Here is a 14434-nt window from a genome sequence, read left to right as displayed (position 1 = left end):
AGGACATTTCAATATAGTAATATTGAATTAGGACGTTCAAAGTTTTTAATAAAAAATCCAAGATTTACTTTCTAGACATTAATTCTAGGAATTCAAAAAGTAAAATTGAATAAATTACGAATCGGATGTTTTGATTGCCCAAAATGTGTTAAATTTTTTTTTAGAAATCTGAATAATTATTTCGATCGAAAACGAAGATTGTCTTCGCGTTAAATCTGTGTTCAAATTAGTTGTTTAAAAATTCTGTAGATTTTTAATAAAGTAATGTTTATTACTATAATGAGGTTATACAGTGATTTATTACTTTATTGCTAAGTTTAACTGTGATTGAATTTAATTTAGAACTGTGTCTTTCCTCACGATTGATTGCACCATCACCGGAATGAATTGTGAGTTGTTTAAACTTTGAACAATGCTAAATCAAACATGAAAATACAGTTAACTTATCTGTAACTTAATTAAAAAAAACAATTCAATTTTGAAAGACGCATTGAAGTTACATGGTAAAAAATATGCAACTTAATGATTTTGTTTCATGTATGCAACATGCAGTGCAGCATTCTTTGCTTGTTTGTTTCCAAATGCCAAACTCGTACTGTATTGCAATGTTAATGAAACATTGATCACAATTCGAACGTTTTTCACATCTTGATAACTTTTTCGTGCTTTGATGTTTTTCCAATACCTTCAAATAAAACTGAATAGGAACAAGGTGCTTTTTGGAAGATGTTGCGTGTGCTACTTGGGCACATAATTTTGCGATAATTTAAAAAGCTCCATCAGTTACTCAGGAAGCTATTCTTTGAAATAGCCTGAATAAGATCAAACCGAGAGCTGAACATTAAAAAGATGTCGGCTATACTATAAGATACTATACGTTTTATTGCTTTCTGTAAACATTATGCTCTAAGAAGGAAGAAGCATACTAGACTGGCATGTAATTTCCAGAAACTAGACTAACTAACGAAAGTTGTGCATCCAAGAAAAAATACAAATAATCTGCAACTAATAAAAAAATCAAATCATTGTAATTAGGTGCCAATGTAGAATTACAATACGATATTGATGAAATGCCGGTTGACACTAACTACATGGCACAATTTCAGTGTGCATTGTGATAAAACTATTTTCGCATAACACGTTGTAGTTTAATGTACATCTATTTCAAAGGTTCGTTACAAATTATCAGTTGCTTCGATATAAAACTGACCTCCAGTTTGGTCAGAAAATAAAATATCAGTTTGGTCAGAAAATAAAGTATTAAAACTCTTACCTTGATTTTTTTCAAGTTAAATTAAAACCGGGAAAATTTGACAAAAAATACCGGGAAAAGCGGGAAAAAACCGGGAATTCGAAAATCGAATTTCAGTGGCCACCCTGCTTACGCTCAAATATATACGCCTTTTCACCTCGCGGGTAACATCATTATCCCACGTCGCTAATGTTCCAAGATACACAAATTCTTCTACCACTTCAAATTTTTCACCATCCAGCACCATTTCGCTACCACCACCACTAATGAACCCACGTTGATTGCCAGCGACCATGTACTTCGTTTTGCTGGTATTGATCGTGAGTTCAATCCTCGCTGTCTCCCTCTTAAAAGGCGCATAAGCCTCTTCCACGGCACGGCGATCAATTCCGATAATATCGATATCGTCCGCAAATCCCAGGAGCATATGCGATTTTGTGATAATGGTACCCCTTCTTTGCACACCAGCTCTCCTAATCGCTCCCTCGAGCGCTATATTGAACAGTAGGTTCGAGAGTGCATCACCCTGCTTTAATCCATCTAAGGTAACAAATGACGTCGATATTTCATCCGCAACCCTTACACTTGATTTCGATCCGTCCAACGTTATACGAATCAGCCGTATCAGTTTCGCCGGAAAACCATGTTCAAGCATACTTTGCCATAATTCATTCCGTTTCACTGAATCGTACGCCGCCTTGAATTCAATAAACAGATGATGTGTCTGCAAGTTGTACTCCCGGAATTTATCAAGGATTTGTTCCAGGGTAAACATTTGATCCGTCGTTGATCAGCCCTCACGAAAATCTGCTTGGTATTCGCCGACGAAGGACTCTTCAAGCGGTCTCAATCTGTTGAACAGAATACGGGACATAATTTTGTACGCCGAATTAAGGAGGGTTCTTCTTCTTCTTCTTATTGGCATTACATCCCCACACTGGGACAGAGCCGCCTCGCAGCTTAGTGTTCATTAAGCACTTCCACAGTTATTAACTGCGAGGTTTCTAAGCCGGGTTACCATGTTTGCATTCGTATATCATGAGGCTAGCACGATGATACTTTTATGCCCAGGGAAGTCGAGACAATTTCCAATCCGAAAATTGCCTAGACCGGCACCGGGAATCGAACCCAGCCACCCTCAGCATGGTCTTGCTTTGTAGCCGCGCGTCTTACCGCACGGCTAAGGAGGGCCCCTTAAGGAGGGTTATTCCTCGGTAATTGGCGCTTTCCAGTCTGTGCCCTTTCTTAAAGAGAGGGCAAATGAGGCCGTCCAACCAGCCAGCAGGCATTTCCTCGTCTTCCCATATTTTCGACATAATATGGTGCAGCACTTCATAAAGCTGCACACTGCCATGTTTGAGAAGTTCAGCCGGGAGCTGGTACTTCCCCGCAGCCTTATTGTTTTTCAGCTCTTTGACAGCTTTTTTAACCTCATCTAGTGTAGGTGACTCCACAGCTTGTCCATCGTCGCTAATATTTATTCTGTTCACCGATGCACCGTCACTCCCTCCATTCAACAAAGTCTCGAAGTGTTGCTTCCACCTGGCAGCCACTTCAGTTTTATCTGTCAGCAAATTCCCTTGTTGGTCGTTGCACATGACGGGAGATGGCGCTGTCTTTCTCCGCACGCCATTGACAGACTCATAAAACCTCCGCATATCGTTCTGCTCCATTTTTTTTCCTGCGCCTCACTAATCACTTGTTCTTGGTACTCTTTTTTCTTCCTGCGGTGGGTTCGTTTTTCGGCTGCTCTTGCTTCCTTGTACCGATCTCTATTCGATCGGGTACCTGACACCAACATCCGGCTTCTGGCAACGTTCTTCTCGTCTGTCACTCTCTGACACTCCACATCGAACCAACCCGTCCTGGGTCGCCTCTGTGCAGTGCCTACCACTTCTCGTGCTGTTGTGCTCACCGCTCCATGGATCGACTCCCATAGATCGTTGATGTTGTCGCTAACTTTGTTTGCACTTATCCGTTCGTCGAGCTTCTGGCGGTACTCAGCCGATACTCCTTCCGCCGACAATCGCTGGATATTGTAACGCATCGTTCGCTGTGATCTTTCGTTCGATACAGTTGACAACCGTGATCGAATTTTACTGACAACGAGGTAGTGATCAGAGTCAATGTTCGGACCTCTGAATGTCCGCACATCGATAACATCCGAGAAATGGCGCCCATCCACCAGAACATGGACTATCTGGTTGCAAGTTTCACCATTTGGGTGTCTCCAGGTGTGCTTTCGGATGTTCTTTCGTGCAAAGTAGGTGCTACGGTGCTACTGATGGCCATCCCTCTGGCAGCAGCAAAATTTACTAGCCGTAGGCCATTGTCATTGGTAGCGGAGTAAAGGCTCTCCCTACCGATTATGGGACGGAAAAAGTCGTCTCTACCGACCTGAGCGTTAGCGTCTCCGATAACAATTTTCACGTCATGCTTTGGGCACTCTCCATAGGCTTTATCAAGACATTCATAAAACGTGTCCTTCACGTCGTCGGATTTATCGTTTGTCGGTGCGTAAACGTTGATTAGGCTGTAATTGAAGAATTTGCCCCGTATCCTCAACACACAGATTCGTTCGCTAATGGGTTTCCACCGCATCACTCGCTTCATCTGCTTGCCCATCACTACGAAACCAACTCCATGCTCTGCTTTTTCACCGCCGCTGTGATAGATGTTATACTTGAATGCAGTATTGGTCGTGGGGTCCACGGCTCGGAACTCACGTTCTCCGGATCTAGGCCATCGGACTTCTTGAATAGCAGCCACGTTCACTCCAACCTTCTGCAGTTCACGAGCCAGAAGGGTCACTCGTCCAGGTTCATTTAGGGTCCTGACATTCCAGGTACCGAGTTTCCAATCATAGTCCTTATTTCGTTGCCGGGTCGGTTGCCAAAAATAACGTTCTCTTTTTCTTCTATCTCCATTTTTCGTGGTATTTGAGAGGCTTCAGTAAGCTACCTTACCGGGGTCGCGTTACCTACATCGCGCTGGTGGGGCTGCCACCTTAGGTATAGCTGACGCGATACAGCATTTCGTTAATCAGCCGCTGGATACCAGGCAGACGCTGTTTGAACCGCACCTCCTGGTGAACAGACGCTCGAGGCGTACCTTCTCACTCTAGCTGATGTCAGAAGGACAACAGTGCCCAGGCTGCACTACCAGCTAAGTACACAACCCTTAGCTGGCGGCCTGGCCCATCTTGCCCCGCCTAACCCTACAAGTTACCACAGTTTGAAAAGTTCACAACAATTACCTCTCCATGTTTGTTGCAGATAAAATAGAACGCAACATTGTCTTTATCCTCGCTATTCTCTTTTGTTTCTTGTTTTTTGCATTTTTCAACGACAATTACACTCTTTGAACAGTACAAAGCATTAGATAGCCAATAGTTGTAATTAGCGGCCTGGAGTAGGAGGAGCAAAACTGAATGCAACAGAAGGTCGGAAAGATGTAGAGTCTCTCTATCGCACTAAGGACTGAACAGAGTTGATAACAACCAGCATGATTACGTGCAACATCAGTTCCGGCGGAACCAAGGTGTATACCCCGTTAGGCATAAGTGCCTTAGGCATAATGGACGTTACCTACCTGGATACCTGGTTGGCTACAGCGACGATACACTTATGTCTGGCGTATTGTAGAGCTCCATAATCGCCGGTCTTGGGCCATGTTCGTCCAGTTTCCCCGAACGTTCAGAGTCCCCTGGTCCGATTCCACCGCGTGCAGCCAGTCGCCGGCCCCTATCTGGTTCTCTGTTAAATATTGTTTTCGCTATTCTTTTGTCCGGCATTCGCACTAAGTGACCAGCCCACTGAAGTCTGCCGCATTGTATACGATTCACAATATTCTCTTCTTTGTATACTTTATACAGCTCATGATTCATGCGTCTGCGCCACACACCATTTTCTAGTTTCCCTCCGAGTATTGTACGCAGCACTTTTCGCTTGAAAACCCCGAAAGCTCTCCGGTCGGCCTCTTTTAACGTCCATGCTTCATGTCCATAAAGGGCCACTGATAGAATCAGAGTTTAGGGTGTCTACTCATCTGTAAAAACAAAAGTCCCTGATTTTTCCAGGTCATTTACATTAATTTGCAGGTACAAACAAACGTGTCATATATAGAATTCCGTCGAAAATTCCTCCAAGTGTTCCTTTGAAAATTTCTCCAAGGATTTCTTCGGAAACTCCTCCGGAAAGGTACTCCTGAATTTACCTCAACAATCTTTTGGAGCTTTCTATAGAATTTTAATCCAGAAATTACTTTCAACAAAATTAAAAAAAAAACACCTCAAGGAAATGTTTCGTAAATTTCATTGAAGATTTCATTGGCAATAGCTTTTCGGATTTTTTGAAAAATCCTTCAAAAATTCCTTTAGGGGCTTCTTCAGAAATTTCTTAAGAAAATTCCTCAGAAATACCTTCATAAAATACTTTGGAGATTTCTTCAGAATTTATTTTGAATTTCTTCGAGAATTCCTTCATGAATTTCTTCGGAAATGTTTCTAAGATTTTCAGAAATTTATTTAAAAACTCTTAGAATGGGATACACGAAATGACGGAGCAAACTTGAAAAGCGACTGCTTTCAACTGAGGTTTATTAAGAAGTTACTATTAAGAAAAATAACAAACTGTTAGTAACTAAGGTAAGGGGGGCGTAGCTAGGAAGATCAAGATTGCTTAGAGCTACTTAGATTACACCCCCTCTCAATCAGATAATCCAATCATCATTCGCAGGGTCTTGATTTGGTTATGCTCCAGAGCCTTCGTGAAAATATCTGCCAATTGATTTTGCGTTTTGATGGGTTCAAATTTTCAACACTCCAGATGCCACATGATCACGCACGAAATGATGTTTGATATTAATATGTTTCGTACCTTTTTTTCCAGGTTCTTTGGCATACAAATACAACTTCGGTTGTCCTCATACATAGTGATGTGTATGTTCGATTCTTGTAGATCTTCAAGTATTCCTTCCAGCCAGAGAGATTCGGCAACTGCTGCACTGAGCGCGATGTACTCCGCTTCACTAGACGAAGTTGCAACAGTGGTCTGCTTCTTGCTGGATCCAAATCTTCCGAGGATCCAAATACTTTAAACAGATAGCCACTCACTGATTTCCGATCTTCTGTGTCGGACGCCCAACCTGCATCAACGTATCCAACCAAAGGTTTGCTTGTTGGGTCTCGCTTGAAATTCAGCTTCGTTTTTATCGTACCTTGCAAGTATCGAACAATTCGTTTCAGGGCTTGCCAATGTTCAGTGGTCGGTTGTTGCTGAAAACGCCCCAAATATCCGACAGGGTAACAAATTTTAGGTCACACACTTAGCATTATGTACATCAGTGATTCCAGTAGCTCACGATATGGTTGGCTTGCATCTGGTCCACTTCGACTAAGCGTGAGGCCTTTCTTCATTGATGTACGAGCTGGATTACACTCGGACATCCCAAAACGGTTCACATGTTTTTCGATACTGGTATCTTGAGAAAGCTGTAGTTGACCATTGCCACGATTATACATAATCTTCATGCCCAAAAAGTGTCGAAGCTCCCCACAGTCAGACATATCGAACTTGGTTGCAAGATCCTTCTTCAGCTTCATTACTGACGGAAGATTGCGGCCAGTCACCAGCAGGTCATCAACGTACAGAATTAGCACCAGCTCATCGTCCTTATCGAACATCGAGTACAGGCAATAATCATGTCTTGATCTCTTGAAGCCCATCTCGAGAATTGTTTCGTTGAATCGTTCATTCCAACATCTAGGATGGCTTCAAACCGTATAAAGATTTCAGCAACCGACAAACTTGGCCAGGTTTTGCTGATACACCCTCCGGGACTTCCATAGAGATGGTTTCCTTCAAGCGGTCATGGAGAAACGCAGTACGTACATCCATTTGGTGGAAAAAGTATTTTCTGTGAACGCCAACTGCAAATACGGTTCTGATTGTAGCTAGTCGAGCTACCGGTGCATGGGTTTCTTCATAGTCGTGTCCTTACTTCTGAAGGTAACCCTTCGCTACAAGACGGGCTTTGAAGCGAACCAATAGTGGGCTTCGTGGACGTGCGGTTAGCGACGTCAATCGTCTAGACGCATGTGCTGTGGAGTGTGGGTTCGATTCCCGCCCCGGTAAGGAGAAAACTTTTCGTAAAGCGAAAAGCTCTCCACTGGTCCTCTGGGTGTTGTATAAATGTCCTGTCCGTTGTCTCATACTAGATGTTAAGTGTTCAGTCTGTGCGACCTCTGGTCGAAGACGGTGATTCTGTCTTTTCTTTCTTTTAAAAATTTGCCGTTCTCATCTTCCTTCAAATTGAACACCCAGAGATTTCAGAGGTTTAGTATCTTTGGGACAGGTCACCATTTTCCAGACATCGTTCTTCCTCAGTGACTCCAGTTCGCTTGCTACAGCACTCATCCAATCGTCTCTGTCATCTCGACATGCAATCTGACCGTATGTTTCGGGTACATCTGTAGATAACGGGACCGCAGAAATTGCTCCATAGCCAACAAAATAGTCTAGGAACTTACCCGGAAAGGAGCGCTCCCGATCGCTACGCCTCACCAACGGTTGCCTTTCGGATTCGTGGTTTTCTGATTGCGATGGGAGCGCCGATGCTGTTGGTTCCTCTATCTCATCATTGGTTTCGTTTGACTTGTCATCATCGGATTCATTTGATAGCTCATCGTCGGTATTGTTCTGCTGGTTTAACTGCTCAATTTGTCTAGAGACTTCTGGCTCTTGATGTGCTTGCGTTGCGACTTCTTTATCCCCCTCTTTTTCGTAAGAATATTGCACTACCAACGGCGAATCTTTATTAGCTTTCGCTTCAACCTCATACGGAAAATGACATTCATCGAACTTACGCGCCACGATGATCTTTCGACGAGTTCGGTCCCAAAGCCGATAACCGTTCGGCGCATAGCCAACCATCACAACCTCAAAACTTTTGGCATCTAGTTCCTTTCGTTGCTGTTCAGGTATCCATGCAAATGCTCTGCAACCGAAAATTCGAAGCTTCTCCAGATTGGGCTTTACTCCCATCCATAACTCAGCGGGAGTCAACTGGACCGACAGAGCATTTGTCGGACTTCGGTTCAGTAAGTAGACACCGGTTAACGCTGCTTCACACCACATCCTTTTCGGCATTTTAGAAGTCGAGTCAAGTACGAGACACTGAAGACGGCCTTACTTTTGAGGTCGAAATACGTATCTGTCAAGATACAATTAAGTGGTGGAATTCAATGGGATCGTATAAACTCGTCTTATGACAGGTGAAAACATTCCACTAAAAAGCTCAAAATAATTTTCTAATCTAAAAGCATTGAACGTACCTTTTCAATAAGCGTTCGGTTGAACCGCTCGGTCACTCCGTTCTGTTGCGGGTAATAAGCAACTGTCGTCTCAATCTGAATGCCTTTATTCTTATACCATTTCTTTTGCTCGGTTGATCCGTACTCTGTGCCTTGATCCACCGTTAGTTTTGAAATTTTCTTGCCGAAAGCTGCTGTCACCATTGCTTCATATTCTCGGAAACGCTCGAAAACATGGTTTTTCTTCTTCAGCATATAGATGACCGAGAAGTGGCTGTAATCATCGATGAATGAAACAAAATACACCCAGGTTTTTTTTACACGGTTTGGTTTTGGTCGTTTAAGACCTTCAGCGTCAATACAGCAATGAGTTAACCCCACGAAAAAATTCACAAAAAATCAAAGAAAATTCAGGGGGTATTTACAAAGCTGTGAAAGTTCAGGTTAACCGAGAAATTAATGAATTCCAACCGTGTAAAAAAAAACCTCGGTGTAACGCGATCCATCCCATGCCGGGGGGTCAATGGTACCTCATATGTCCGAATAAATCCTCTCCAAAACACGAGTCGCTCGTTGACGTGTACCGTTGAAGGGCTCACGGCACTGCTTTCCTTGTACACATGGTTCGCAAAATTCGATCTTCTTCGGCTTTGTATCAATACCCTGGTATCTGGTTGGCATACATTCGCATAACAAGCATTCAATTTGACTTCCAACTCGTATAGACTGCCATTCAGGTACGCCGTAGCAATAGTCGTGTCATTTTCTCGCAAGGTAGCTTGTATACCACAGAACAGTACCGATATACCAGCCTTGGCCAGCTTCTTCACGGACATCAGGTTGTCTTTTTTTTTATTTTTTTTTTCTTCCCAACCAATGGAGGGGAATTTGCTCAAAAGACATCCTGGGTTGATCAGGAAGTGCGGGGATATGGATCACCGAGAGAGGCAGGACTACATCCCCGACCCGATAAACCGTTTCCATTGCCGACAAGCCCATAGTCCCTTCGGTACAACCAGAAAGTAATGTTCAAAGGGGGGTCAGTGCACAACGCACCCTCGAGGTTAGCTGCGTGTCTTTGCAGCACCGAGCATCGTAACTCGCTTTTTTAGAAGAACACCATGGTATCGTGCCAGCGCGTTGCCGGCTTTCCAGGTGGCCTTACCACGCCCTATGTCCTCGGAAGATGGGAGAGGTCGACTTCGCGCCTGCTTCCCTCTGCACGACTGGTATCAAGAATGATGATGCCGCGTGCACCTCAAATTGACCTTTCTGCGATAGGGCCTATTCGTCAGCACACAGAGGGACTTGCCGATGCGGTGTCTACGCCTGCCCCAGCCTTGACGAGGACCCCTTTCCGTCCTCGGGCTCGGAACCAACTCGGTTGACCAACGCCGCGAAAGCGACGATACCATGTTGTTCTTCGCGCGGCCACTTGTTCGATAAAAGGATCGAGTTCGACCACAGAGCATGACCACCGGTATGACCCATGAAGCCGACTCCGATCCCTTGGACCACCTCTTATTTGCGCCTGAACTAGCCATCCTTGAGTCCACGGGCCACCTTTTGTGTAGCTCCGAGACGATTTGAGCGATAGCTGATAAAACGGCGTTCCAGCCAACTTCATCTTTACACATCCTCCGAACTAGGTTGTCCGGGGTAGTGTCCAGACCACATGTGGCAAGCATGTGGTCACGCATTGCGCGAAAACGTGAGCACACGAACAACACGTGTTCCGCCGTTTCCTCTAAACCTGCGCACACCAAACACTCGGGCGAGGCCGAGCAAGCCAGCTGCGTTACCTGCACTGTGATTTTGCAGCACGCTTAAACGCCGGGCACATCGAACCCCCCATGGGGTGCTTGCTGTTCACAGGTTTGCTGGAACAAATCAAACAATTGGGAGGGTTCGTGCAGCATTGTGCCTTATGTCCCTCCAATCCCCAGCGTCGGCAGAGATTGCTTCTGTCAGGGTCTTTGCAGTCCCATTGCTTTGCCCCGGTTCCAGGCATTTGAAGCAAACTTCGGGTTGCTCGTATATGCCCACAGGGCATACCGACCATCCCACCTTGACGCTCCCTAACTTGACTACCTTGGAGGCGTCCGCTGCAGATAGCCGAACCAATGCTACCTGCGTCCCTGCCGGACCTTTCCGTAGCCGAACGGCTGCGGTGGGTGTCTCCACTTCACACTGTCGCCGCAGTGCCGTGACGAGCTCTTCGACTTCGGTGATCTCGTCCAGGTCTTTAACCCTTAGATTCACCTTCGTAGTGAGTGACCTCACCTTGACCGTCTCGCCTAGAACTTCCTCCGCCAACTTCTTGTAGGCAGCGCCCTTTTGCGAGACGCCCCGGTTCAGCTCGAGGATCATCTCGCCCATCCGGGTACGTCTTATTCGACGTACGTCGGCGCCGAGTTCACCAAGCTTGACGTCACTCCTCATCGCCTTCAAAACGTCCGAGTACTTAGCCTCGTCCGCCGTGATGACTAGGGCATCGCCCCTGAAGCGATTGGCGCCTACCCTAGACTTCTTGCTTCCCTCATTCGCCTGGGCCTTCTTTTCGGCCCTTGACGTCTTCGGTTTCCTCTTGTTCTTGACCAGGGTCCAGGAGGCGTCATCCCCCTATATTTCCCTGGTCTGGTGCGGCTGAGAACTTTCAGCCTGCCGTAACCCCTTACCACCGTCTTTCTTGAGTGGACGGACCTTTCCAGGTCCTTCCTCCTCCGGTTTTGGAGGTACCTGGCCGGGGTTCAGCTTCCCAGCCCCACTACCCTTGTTCGGGGTAGTAACCCTCCGCGTTTTGGAGCGGCCCCCAGGGAGCTCATCCCCTGGAGACTGTCTCCCCCGTTTTTGTGTCTGCTCCGTTGGAGCAGTCACCCCCGACGTACCCGCAAATACTTGAAATTGTTCCTGGAATTCTTGAAGGATTTTTTTCTAAGAAATTTCTTAGAAAACTTCTTCGATCATTCCTAGAGAATATCTTTTAACAAGTCATCCAAAAATTCTTTAGGAAATTTATTCGGAGATTCTTTTAGAATTTTTATCGAAGCTGGTTTTGCAATTCCTTTAGAATTGAAGTCCCGAATAAACTCCTAGATTTCTTCAGGAATTGCTTGGAATTGCCCCAGGAAATGTTTGTAGCCCAGCCCAGTTGGTAGCAAAGCCCAGGAGCATATGCAATGGTGTGATAATAGTGTCGTTCCTCTGCACGCCAGATTTCCTAATAGCGCCTTCTAGTGCAATGTTGAACAATAAATTCGAAAGTGTATCACCCTGCTTCACTCCGTCTAAGGTCACAAACGAGGTTGACACTTCGCCTGCAATCCGAATACTTGATTTCGAGCCATCCAGCGTTGCACGTATCAGTCTAATCAGTTTCGCCGGAAACCATGTTCGGACATTTCTCGTTTCTGCAAGTCGCGAGTCTGCAAGTTGTACTCCCGGAATTTATCAAGAATCATCCACAGGCTAAACATCCCTCACGAAAACCTGCCAGGTATTCGCCGACGAAGGACTCCTCAAGCGGTCTCAGTCTGTTAAACAGGATACGCGACAGGATTTTGTACGCCGAGTCCAGAAAGGTGATCCCTCTGTAATTGACACACTCTAGTCTGTGCCCTTACTTATAGATTGGGCATATGAGGCCGTCCAACCAGCCGGCAGGCAGTTCATCATCCTCCCATATTTTCTGGATAATGTGGTGGATTGATTGATGCAGCTACTCCCTACCGTGTTTGAGAAGCTCGACTGTGATCTCGTCCTTCCCAGCAGCTTTACTGTTTTCAGCTCGTTTAGAGCCTTCTTAACCTCGTCCAGTATTGGTGGTTCCACAGCTTGACCGTTGCCGACTATGTCCATCCTGCTCTTTAATACACCTTCATTTTCACCGTTCAACAAATCTTCGAAGTGCTCCTTCCACCTGGCTGTCTTGTCTGTCAGCAAATTCCCCTCTCGGTCATTGCACATGACGAGAACTGGCGCAGTCTTATGCCGCGCGCCATTGACAGTTGCGTAAAACCTCCGCATATCGTTTCTATCCATGTTCTCCTGCGCTACAGCTATCACACTCTCTTCGAGTTACCTTTTTTTTCTGCGGTGGATTCGTTTCCCTTCTGCCCTTGCTACACTGTACGGCTCTCTGTTGGAACGGGTACGAGCCAATAGCATTCGACTCCTAGCAACATTTTTCATGCTGACACTCCTCATCGAACCAACCATTTCTTTGGCGTCGCTGTGCACTGTGCAGTGCCTAACACTTCCTGCGCTGTTGTAGTCACAGCTTCGTGGGTATTTTCCCACAATCTGTTGACGTCGCCAGATCCGGTGGCATCTCCTATCCGATCGTCCAGCTTCTGGTGGTACTGTTCAGCAACACCTTCAACTGACAAGCGTTGGATATTGAAACGCATCGTTCTGTTGTTTCGTGAATTCGTGACGCTGAAAGTCGCGCCCGAATTTTTGCAACTACAAGATAGTGATCCGAGTCGATGTTCGGACCTCTGCTATAACATCCGAGAAATGTCGTCCGTCGACCAGCACGTGGTCTATATGTGAGCAAGTGTCTCAACTCGGATGTTGCCAGGTGTGTTTGCTGATATTCTTACGTGCGAAGTAGGTACTGCTTATTGCCATCCATCCCTCTGGCAGCAACAAAGTTTACAAGCCGCATACCATTATCGTTGGTAGTGGAATGAAGGCTTTCCGTACCAATGACAGGGCGAAAGAAACTTTCTCTTCCGATCTGCTCATTTGCATCCCCGATGACAATCTTTACATCGTGTGTTGGGCACATTTCAATACAAAATTTTCAAAACGACTTATCTGCTTTGTAAACAAAGATTCAAACGTCGATTTGACGAATCTGATAGCCCTCCTACGCAAACCAACACCACCAACAGAAAGTAGAAGCCTTTACCTACGTGTTGGTTGTGTTGGTTTGCGTGGCAGTGCTTTCAGATTCGTCAAATCGACGTCTAAATATTTGTTTACAAAAGCAGCTAAGTCGTTTTGAAAATTTGGTATTGATTTATTCGTTGTCGGGTCTGTTGCCGTTGAATCAATCCGTTTGTTCTACTTTTGCCTTTCTTGGTAGCTGAAGAATCTTCGGTAGGCTACCTTACCAGGGTTGCGCTACCTGCATCGCGTTGAAAGGACTGCCTTCTCGATGCAGCATGATACGCGAAGTACCAATGGTACGCTTTACCCAGCATTTGCCGTGCATAATATGACCCAAAGGACAGCCCATGTCATAAAGAAGGCAGAATTATGCCAAACGTACTTATGCCCAATGTCTCGGACCCGGTCCCAGGTGCAATTTTCAATGCATTTGATCCGGACGATAACACCTCTTTGGAGAGCAAAATGTAGTAATTGTCCGCGATTTTCGCAACAACATTAAAAAATATTGGAAACAAATACTAAATTTCAAAGACAATTCGGCGTCCCGGCAATCCAGACTTACAATATGTATGATCAATTTGTCAACAGACGTTCTTTCAAATATCAATCATATGATAGCTAAACTATTACATATTTGGATTTAATGTTTTTGGATCCCAAAGTATGACTCCTCAACCTGTAGGAAGTAGGAGTAGGTGTCCTGTAGAGATATTCTTTGGATTCCGGAGAATCAATCGGTTTTTATAAGTATTTATAAGTATCAGTTTATAAGTTATAACTATTCCCGGTGTTGGAATCGAATCCGAATGATTCTGCCCAGATATTTCGTATCCCTCCTGAGAATCGGAATAATAGTGGTGATTGTAACGTTATTCGTCTCGGTGAAATGCAATGCTACAGCAGCTTGATGGTCTATTTTTTCTTAGGGAAGTGATATTTTATTCCGGTTCTAAGTAGATGAGGAAATCGAG

Source organism: Armigeres subalbatus, chromosome 3, assembly GCF_024139115.2.
Source record: "Armigeres subalbatus isolate Guangzhou_Male chromosome 3, GZ_Asu_2, whole genome shotgun sequence".
NCBI lineage: Eukaryota > Metazoa > Arthropoda > Insecta > Diptera > Culicidae > Armigeres > Armigeres subalbatus.
The sequence above is the reverse complement of the archived record's forward strand: the minus strand, read 5'-3'. Positions refer to the sequence as shown.